The 10,998-nt window shown below is 46.9% G+C and overlaps 1 pseudogene; it reads right to left on the bottom strand.

Annotated features, from left to right (window-relative positions):
• Window positions 1-9,310: 9,310 nt before the first annotated feature.
• Window positions 9,311-10,255, bottom strand: LOC115458210 (annotated as a pseudogene).
• Between the last annotated feature and the right edge of the window lie 743 nt (window positions 10,256-10,998).

Raw genomic sequence — 10,998 nt, 5'->3', positions numbered from 1 at the left:
CATCCATGTCCAGCAAACCTCCTCTCTTGTCACGTATGTGAATGTTTCCTTGTCTGTGCTCACCTCGCCCTCTGGTGGCCAGAACTGGTGGCTCCTATGAACTGTCACATGTTCCAGACTTCAGCTCAGTCCAGTCTGGATCTTCCGGGTTGCCAGATTTGCTTCTCTTGTTTGTGCCTGAACAGCACCCGTAGCTGCCTTGTGATTTCTGCATCTGAACTTCAGCAGCTGATGGGCTTTATTAATCACCTGGAAACTTCTGTGTTTGCCTTTGCATCATCTAAGGTCCCTGGTATGTGGATGTTCTGTGCACTTCTGCCTAGTCCAGTTTTAGTCTGAGTTCTTGCCTGGTTCTAGTTTGTTTGTGTGTAGTTAGCTTTGGTTTTATTTGCTTAGTTCCTTGTCTTGTTTCTGGTCTGTATTTCTTTGTCTTGTGTCTGTGTTCCTTTTTAGTTTCTGCTTGGCAGCTTTTAGTGCCTGTCTGTGTTTCTGTCTGTGTTTCTGTCTTAGTGGCTGTCTGGCAGCTTTTAGTCCTGACTCTCTTGTGTGTTTCCTTTTGGTATCCAGTTCCTGCCCAGTCCAGTAAGTCCTGCTGGCCGCCTGCACCCAGGGGCTCAACTCCTGGGGAAGGGCGGTCAAATACAGGTGAAGTCTAGCTGTTTCTGTCAGAGTTATGCCTTGTCTCTGGTGTGGGGTGGTTTTGCCTGCCACTTCTCGGCAGTGGCCCAAGGGCTCGCGAACCTAGTTTCTGCCTTGAAAACCTGACATCTCTCCCCTGCCCTCCCCTCCCCCGATCAATGTCCAGCAATCCTGCTCTCTCCCCTGCCCTCCCCCCCATGTTCAGCAGCCCTCCTGTATCCCCTGGCCTCCCCTGTCCACCAGCCATCCTCTGTCCCCTGCCCTTCCCCCATATCAAGCAACCCTCCTCTTTCACTTGGCCCCCCTGTCCACCAACCCTGCTCTCTACCATGCCCTCCCCCCTTGTCCAGCAACCCTCCTCTCTCCCCTGCCCTCCATGAATACATGTCCAGAAACCCTGCTCTCTCCCCTGCCCTCTCCCCCATGTCCAGCAGCCCTCCTGTCTCCCCTGGCCTCACCCTGTCTACTGACCCTTCTCTCTCCCCTGCCCTCCCCCCATATCCAGCAACCCTCCTCTTTCCCTTGGCCTCCCCCTCTGCTCTCTCCCCTGCCCTCCCCCCATGTCCAGCAACCCTCCTCTGTGCCCTGCCCTCCCCCCATGTCCAGCTACCCTCCTCACTGCAGCTCCCTCCCCCTCCATGCCGGGCCTCCTACACTGACATGAGAGCGCCTCTCAGTTCCGTGTGAAAGCGCTGCAGGCAGCAGCAGATCACTCTGCTGCTGCCTGCAATGCTTCCACAAGGAGGTGAGAGGCGCTGTCATATCAGTGCAGGGGGCCCGATACGGAGGGGGGCGGGAGCGGTGGTGGTGAATACATTGGGGATGGGGGTGGAGGATGGTGCGCCGGCAATGTTGCTTCATCTCCAGGAAGGCTCCAGCGGCAGCAGCAGCAGCATCCGTTTCCCTCTCTGTTCCGCCCTCTGACATCATCACGTCTTGACACGAGGGCGGGACAGAGAGGGAAGTCTCTACTGTGCATTTGTGGGTGAGTCAGTCACATGTCATTTATATGTTTGACTAGCCGTTGAGCCCGTTAAAACGGGCTATTGGGTCGCCGCTGCCCCCTCCCCCCGAGGTTGCCACTGGCCCCTCCCCCCCCGATTTCGCCACTGCCGGTACCCCCCCTCCCAAGTCGCTGACGCCGGCCCGTCTCTTCGCTATTCGACTTACATCTCCGGAGCAGGCAGATCAGCTGAGCTCCCGTCGGCCTTCCTTCTCTCCCTGTGTCTCGCCCTCATGTGACGTAATGTCGGCGAGGGCGGGACACAGGCAGGGAAGGAAGGCCAACAGCAGCTCAGCTGATCTGCCTGCTCCAGAGATGTAAGTTGAATAGCGAAGAGACGGGTTGTCTGGAGGGGTGGCGGCAGCGGCAACTCCGGGGGGGGGGGTGTACCAGTGGCGACGACCTCGGGGGGGAGGGGGAGCGGTGGTGACCTCGGCGGTTCCCTCCCCTTTGCGCAGTTTCCCTCTCTGTCCCGCCCCCCCCCATCATCACTTATTGACACGGGGGCGGGACAGAGAGGGAAGTCTACTGCGCATTTGCGAGTGAGTACGGTCACTCGCCGTTTATATGTTTGATAGCAGTGATTTTGATTTCTAGAGACATTTTTTTTTCTGTAATTAAGGGGGAACATTATCAATGTGGGCTAAAGTTAAGTTGTGCTATTTTGCTATTAACCCTTGATAGTAGTAATTAGGTCTCACTGCATAAAATGGGACCCTGAGCTAAAATATCACAACTTGCGGTAAGATAACATGTCTTAATGCAAGCGCATGTTGATGACTTTCCCCCTTAGGCCCCTTTTTACAAAGCCACACTAGTGGCTGCTGGCGCGGTAATGCCGACGCAGCCCATTCACTCTGAATGGACAGTGTAGGCATTGTCTTGCAGCAGCCACTAGTGTGGCTTTGCAAAAGGGTGGGTTAGTTTGTAAACTATTAAGACCTGCACATCAGATCAAATAGTATAGCAAGCTTAATAATAAAAATAAACATATTGCACTAAATTCTATAGATGGTGCCAAAAGATAAGCGCTGAAAAATAGCACTTTCTGCCGGGATCCATAACTAATTTTAGTTATGATCATTTACACCAACTGAAACCTGGCATAAATCCTTTCACGTAAATTAGATGCAGATCCCCCTTATTCTATAACAATGCGCATAAATTACTGGAACACCCCCCCCCCCCCCCCACTCCATATCCTCATGACCCTCCCATGGCCACACTTCCTTTCTGGAGCCACATGTAAAATTTACATGCAGCTCTGGGTGCATAAATTTGTGTGCATACATTTCAATTAATGTTAGGGCACAGTTATTAGTGCTAATTGGCTCGCTAATCAATGAAGTTGCATGGGGAAATTAGGCATGTGCCTAAATTTGCACACGCAATTTAAAGTGCTATTACAAAGTAACTCAGGTCCATAAACGTGTTTGGTTAAGATACATACAAAATACTTTATGAATCATTGAAACAGTTGTTAAGAAATACACAAAGACCTTAGATAATTTGATATTTGCAACTGCTTTTCATGGTCTATTTTCATTGGTGCCAAAGCCTCAATCTGAACCTAGTGCTGCTTTGCAGTTCAGTGATCCAGTCTAAATGAGAAATAATGCATCAGTCCTGATCAGACACCACAGTACCCCCTCTCTCCTCCCTCACTGCAGGGTTTCCATGATAAAGATGCCCTGTGAGAGGAGAAGGCAAAGCATCCCCTGAATTGGGAAGACACTATCCTGCTTATTTTCGAAGGAGATCGCCAGTCATCTTCCAACACAAATCGGGAGATGGCTGGCCATCTCCTCAACCCGGCCAAATCGGTATAATCGAAAGCCGATTTTGGCCGGGTTCAACTGCTTTCCGTTGTGGAGCCGGCCAAAGTTCAAGGGAACGTGTCGGCAGGGTACAGAAGGCAGGACGGGGGCGTGGTTACGAGATGGCCAGCTTCGCCCGATAATGGAAAAAAAAAAACCCGGCCCTGACGAGCATTTTGCCGGCTACACTTGGTCCCTTTTTTTTCAGGACCAAGCTTCAAAAAGGTGCCCCAACTGACCAGATGACCACCGGAGGGAATCGGGGATCACCTCCCCTTACTCCCCCAGTGGTCACCAACCCACTCCCACCCCTCCCCCCCAAATTTTTTTTTTTGCCAGCCTGTATGCCAGCCGCAAATGTCATACCCAGCTCCCTGACAGCAATATGCAGGTCCCTGGAGCAGTTTTTTGTGGGTGCAGTGCCCTTCAGGCAGGCGGACCCAGTCCCATCCCCCCTACCTGTTACACTTGTAGTGGTAAATGGGAGCCCTCTAACCCCCCTCCAAAACCCACTGTACCCACATGTAGGTGCCCCCCTTCATCCCTAAGGGCTATGGTAGTGGTGTCGAGTTGTAGGGAGGGGGGTTTGGAGGTGGGTTTGGGGGCTCAGCACCCAAGGTAAGGGAGCTATACACCTGGGAGCAATTTTTGAAGTCTACTGCAGTGCCCCCTAGGTTGCCCGGTTGGTGTCCTGGCATGTCAGGGGGACCAGCGCACTACAAATGCTGGCTCCTCCCATGACCAAATGCCTTGGATTTGGCCGGGTTTGAGATCGCTGGCATTAGTTTCCATTATCACCGGAAACCGATGCCTGCCATCTCTAAAGCCAGCCCAAATGCTGAGATTTGGCCGTCTCCAACCGTATTATCGAAATGAAAGATAGGCGGCTATCTTATATCGATAATACGGTTGGGCCGCCACTTTACGGCCGACGCCGTTCGATTATGCCCCTCCACATTCTATTTTGCTATCAATATTGTAGTTTTGTTTGGGGACTGGTTTACTGAACTGCAGAGTAGTAAATCAAAAAAGGATGTTGAGATAAGATTGGACTTTGGCAGAAGTGTTTAGAACATTCCCCTCTTCTCCCAACCAATTGCCTATGAGTTTCCAGTAATCAGATTAATTTTACTAGGATTATGTTTCTTATACAGGCTGGAGCAGGAGATTCTGATAAGGTGATATTTCTAGTCAACTGTGTGGGGAAAGAGGGTATCTCAATCATTATGCAATGGTGACACATTATTTCCAGACTAAAGGCCTACTTTTGCATAACTCAGCATCTGAGACATGTTAACTTCATGGTTGTCAAACTGTTATCTAACTTTGGCATATTCGATCATGCTACCCATCTACCCCATACTAAACACTGACTCATTGCTTCCAATAGGATCACTCACAGAATACAAACAAATATTTCTCTGATCCCGAAAGCCTTATAATCTAAGGACCTATTTTATCAAACTGTTCTTGTGCAGCAATGCCATTGAAACCCATTCAGAATGAATGGTTTTTGTTGGAAATTACCAATCTGGGATCCACTAGCACGGCTTACTAAAAGAGGCCCTTTGTACCTGAGCCAATGAAGGGCTAAGAAACTTGCTACAGATCAAAAGGAACGGCACCAGGATTTGAACTCAGATTCCCTTGGTTCTCAGCTTCCTGCTCTAACTACATGCCTCTACGTGAATACAGTATTAACTTAATGGGGCTGCAAATCAGTCAGGATACTTACAATTTGAACAGAATGTTAGCTGAATGAACTGGACTTCCATTCTCATTTTCCTGTCTTAGAATTAAGCAATTTTTCACTGGGAATCTCATTCAAGATCATCAGTTCAGATTCCTATTTTAGCTCAACTCACATCATTGGGCAGTAGTTACTCATGAGCTGTAAGGTTTCTTCAGATCAAAGCTGTACCATTGCTGATAAAAGTTCTGTGGATGGTCTGGTTTCTGAAATCAGCAGACATCTACTAGATTTCATTGTCTGCTGAGTTAGAAAAACCTGTGAAAATGATGTCAGGTGTCTATCAAGTTATAATTTGATGTTAATGCATGTTGAAATGACTCCATTAAGCAGAGCATAACTGGAAAGGATGGCTCTTGTGAGATGAAGATGGGTAGAATCACATTTCTAAAGCCATGGTCCAGATGAATATATTTGTGATCTATTTTACCATCCAGTACCAGAATTTTAATCACTCATTTTGACTTCCATTTTGTATTGCGGCAGAGCGCAAAGCACTTTTATATAGGGTAAATGCATTTTTTATTTTGGTAAAAGATGCTTTTGAAATCATAGATTTGATCAAAGGAAAGATTTTCAACATGAACATAAGTACATAAGTAATGCCATACTGGGAAAAGACCAAGGGTCCATCGAGCCCAGCATCTTGTCCACGACAGCGGCCAATCCAGGCCAAGGGCACCTGGCAAGGTTCCCAAACGTACAAACATTCTATACATGTTATTCCTGGAATTGTGGATTTTTCCAAAGTCCATTTAGTAGCGGTTTACGGACTTGTCCTTTAGGAAACCGTCCAACCCCTTTTTAAATTCTGCTAAGCTAACCGCCTTCACCACTTTCTCCGGCAACAAATTCCAGAGTTTAATTATACGTTTGGTAAAGAAAAAATTTTTCCAATTTGTTTTAAATTTACTACACTGTAGTTTCATTGCATGACCCCTAGTCCTAGTATTTTTGGAAAGCGTGAACAGACGCTTCACATCCACCTGTTCCACTCCACTCATTATTTTATATACCTCTATCATGTCTCCCCTCAGCCGTCTCTTCTCCAAGCTGAATAGCCCTAGCCTCCTTAATCTTTCTTCATAGGGAAGTCGTCCCATCCCCGCTATCATTTTAGTCGCCCTTCGCTGCACCTTTTCCAATTCTACTATATCTTTCTTGAGATGTGGCGACCAGAATTGAACACAATACTCAAGGTGCGGTCGCACTATGGAGCGATACAACGGCATTATAACATCCTCACACCTGTTTTCCATACCTTTCCTAATAATACCCAACATTCTATTCGCTTTCCTAGTCGCAGCAGCACACTGAGCAGAAGGTTTCAGCGTATTATCGACGATGACACCCAGATCCCTTTCTTGGTCCGTAACTCCTAATGTGGAACCTTGCATGACGTAGCTATAATTCGGGTTCTTTTTTCCCACATGCATCACCTTGCACTTGCTCACATTAAATGTCATCTGCCATTCAGCCGCCCAGTCTCCTAGTCTCGTAAGGTCCTCTTGTAATTTTTCACAATCCTGTTGCGATTTAACAACTTTGAATAACTTTGTGTCATCAGCAAATTTAATTACCTCGCTAGTTACTCCCATCTCTAAATCATTTATAAATATATTAAAAAGCAGCAGTCCTAGTACAGACCCCTGAGAAACCCCACTAACTACCATTCTCCATTGTGAATACAGCCCATTTAACCCCACTCTCTGTTTCCTATCCTTCAACCAGTTTTTAATCCACAATAGGACATTTCCTCCTATCCCATGACCCTCCAATTTCCTCTGTAGCCTTTTATGAGGTACCTTGTCATGAACCTTTCATTTCATACTCACTGAATCCCGTAACAATTTGTAATTCACCCAGTACTTCTGATTTGAGATAAGCATGATTATAAAAAAAACATCCTCACTTTATATTCTAAGTGATTTTTTTATGGAGTTTGTATATGTATTGCCACAGAATACAATTCCCTATCATTCATAAATAGATACATATTCACTTACCTGTTGATGTGATCTCATATATCTATATCATTACCAACACAACACAATTATCCTAAAAATCCCTTTCAAAACATTAATTGCAGAAAACAAATACCTTGCTAGCACCCATTTCATTGCTCTCAGAAACGGGCCTTTTTTTTACTAGTATTCTATAAACCACATTTATTTATTTATTTTATTTATTTGCATTTGTATCCCACATTTTTCCCACCTATTTGCGGGCTCAGTGTGGCTTACAATACATTATAAATAATGGAAGTACAATCGGTTGCAGTACAATAATGGGTTACAATGTGAAGAGTTATATAAGACAGAGTAAATGCAGGATATTATTAGGGGATGGAACAGTGGAATATAACAGTGGTGAGTTGAGAGGGGGACAGAGCAGTATCGAGGGAACAGGGAGGTCTGACAATTTTATCTGTGGGTAGGGTTTAGGAGTGGTGAGAGCGCGGGAGAAGAGATTTCAGAGAATGTATTGGCGCGTGTCTATGAGATTTAGATTTACGCACGGTTTCTAGAATATGTGTAGGCGGAATTTTGTGCTGATTTTTAAGGCACCATAAATAGAAACTAGGTCTAAGTGAAAAATTATGCAAATAGGATTATAGGATCAGGGGTTTAGAGATTCCAAATGTGTTTTATTAGTTAACTAGTAAAAAAGGCCCATTTCTGATAGAAATGAAACTGGTGCTAGCAAGGTTTTCCTCGCAGCTTTTTATTTTGTTACATTTGTACCCCGCGCTGTCCCACTCATGGCAGGCTCAATGCGGCAGGCAATGGAGAGTTAAGTGACTTGCCCAGAGTCACAAGGAGCTGCCTGTGCTGGGACTTGAACTCAGTTCCTCAGGACCAAAGTCCACCACCCTAACCACTAGGCCACTCCTCCACAGTTGCAGCGTGGCCTCCTGCCTCACTCCCTGTCATGTGAATTCCAGCCTCCCCCTCCCTGTCCTCGGAGTTCCATGCTCCCCTCTCCTCAGAGTTCCAGCTCTCCTTCCCTCGGTCTCTGTCTTTGGAGTTCCACACCCCCGCGTGTCCATCCCTCTCTGTCCTCGGAATTCCAGGCCCCTTCCCATCCGAGTTCCATGGCCCCTATCTCCCTCCATCCCTGTCCTCCGCGTTCCAGGCCCCCCTCCCCTTCGAGTTCCAAGACCCACTCCTCCCTCCCATTCCTGTACCAGGACCCTTCCCTCCCTCTCCTCCCCTGCCTTCCGAGTTCCATACACCCCCGACCTCCCTCCCTCCCTGTCCTCCACGTTCCAGGCCCCCCTCCCCTTCGAGTTCCAGGATGCCCTCCCCCCTCTCGTTCAAGTTCCAGGCTCCCTCCATCTCCTCCCCTGCCCTCCGAGTTCCATGCACCCCCTGTTGTCTGAGTTCCACACCCCCGCGCCTCCCTCCTTCTCTCTGTCCTCCGAGTAGAAGCAGAGACGAACAGGCAGGATAACGTAGGCTCTCGCCGAAAAGGAGAGGGGAGGGTCTGAGCCGAGTACAGTGCAGCTCTGGTGCTTAACTGTGGCACCCCTGGGGTTCTCCCCTCCGTTGGATCTTAGTTCTACAATAAAACTGCAATTCCCTACATGCAGTGTTTCAGTGTTGAGCGTGCCACGTCTCAGCGTCTCCTGGCGAGGTGTTAAGGGCAGGGGGGTTAGATTGAGAACTGTTGACCTTATGTATGATGATCTAGGTGAAGCTAGTAAGTGGAGATTGCTGCCACACTGGGTGGGGGGAGGGCGACTGCTGAACTGGGAGGGGATGGAGATGGTGGTGCGAATTCGTTGCACCCGTGCTTGAGATGCGTCGCCGTTTCCCAGGCAACACAGTGACGTCACCGGAAGGCTTCAGACATTACGAACCGGGCTTCAACTTCCTGGCAGTCAGCTTCAGAACACTGGATTGCAATTTATTATAGTAGATATCTGAAAATGAGTGCAATAGTACATCTAGCTGCCTTCGTCATGATCAATGATTTAATAATAATAAATAGAGCAATAATACAAGGAATCTTTAACATTTGTTAACTTTATAGTAACAGAAAAAATCAAGATTATTGATTCCTGGTGAAGTTTCAGATAACAATGATACTATTTTGTTACTATTCATATTGTTTTTTGAAGATGAAAATTTTCAGTGCATTTTTTACTTCCTTATTTCTCATGCTATAAATTAAGGGGTTTAGCATAGGAATGAATACTGTGTAAAGAAGGGCAAACATTTTATCTTGCTCTGGTGAAAGCATTGAACTTGGGCTCATGTAGATACATATAATAGTGCCATAAAACAGAACAACAATCGAGAGGTGGGAGGAGCAGGTAGAAAAGGCCTTGCGTCTTCCTTCAGAAGAGGTGATTTTCAGTATGTTGGAAATGATAAAGGCATAGGATGAAAGGGTAAATAGAAAGGGGGTGATAGCCACAAAAACCCCTTCAGCAGGCTGTAGTATTTCAAAGTTGTGTGTATCACTGCAGGAGAGTTTTAGCAGTGCATTGGGGTCACAATAGAAATGGTTAATCTCATTAGAGCCACAAAAGGATTAATGGGATATCAAATCTACTATAGGAATCATATCCACAAAACCAGTTATCCAGGAGGAAGCTGCAAGTAAAACGCAGTTCCTTTTGTTCATGAGGAGCGGGTAATGTAGAGGTTTACATATTGCTGCAAAACGATCATAAGCCATGGCTGTGAGAAGCCAGAATTCTGTGCTTATAGCAATAAGGAACAGGTAAAGCTGTGTCATACATAAAGAAAAGGAAATAAAGGTTTTCCCTTTGAAAAGGCTTTGGAGCATTGTAGAAACAGTGACTGTTGTGCTCCAAATATCTACAAAGGACAAGTTGCTGAGGAAGAAGTACATGGGTTTGTGGAGATGATGGTCAGAGAACATTAATATTAAGAACCCAACATTTCCCAGAATAGAGATAACATAGGCTGGTAAACTTATTGCATAAATGAAGACATGCAGGTGAGACTGGTTAGAGAAGCCCAAAATGACGAATCCTGTAGCGGATGTCTTATTCTCTCTCTTTACAGTTTCCATGTTCGAGATCTGTTGGTATATTAAAAAAAAAAAAAGAAAAATATTGGAAATGAATGAATAATATTTATTTTGCAATATATATGAGATCCCAATGATATGGAGCATATGGCTATCAGACATTTAAGCAAAGAACTCTTTTTTTTTTAGTTACATTTGTACCCCGCGCTTTCCCACTCATGGCAGGCTCAATGTGGCTTACATATACAGGTACTTATTTGTACCTGGGGCAATGGAGGGTTAAGTGACTTGCCCAGAGTCACAAGGAGCTGTGCCTGAAGTGGGAAGCGAACTCAGTTTCTCAGGACCAGAGTCCACCACCCTAACCACTAGGCCACTCCTCATTCTTTTTCCATATATATGTTGATGATATTTTACTGCTCTATAAGAATAGGCACCCCATATAAAAGGCTTGGGGAGGCTAAGCCTCCCCAGCCCAACCGTGACCCTACCCTGCGCCCTGCTTCCCTCCCGACTCAGCTCCCCGACTGGCAGCGCCCTCCCAGCACAGCTCCCTGACCGGCAGCTCAGCTCCCCGACAGACCGACCCTGGGGCAGGGGGGGGGTGCTCCGTCGCTCCTGCTACTCGCTCCTCTTCTTAATGGAACCCCCCGCACCACGCACCAGCCCTTTAAAAAGAAATGTCCGACGCAGTGGCGAGGTGCAGCACCTCGTGTCTGCAAGTAAAAGAAGCGGATCATCTCATTGGGCCTTCCCTCACTCTGCCCCGCCCTCCTCTGACGCAA

Source organism: Microcaecilia unicolor, chromosome 14 (assembly GCF_901765095.1).
Source record: "Microcaecilia unicolor chromosome 14, aMicUni1.1, whole genome shotgun sequence".
Taxonomy (NCBI): Eukaryota; Metazoa; Chordata; class Amphibia; order Gymnophiona; family Siphonopidae; genus Microcaecilia; species Microcaecilia unicolor.
This window is presented reverse-complemented; position numbering and strand designations above follow the sequence as displayed.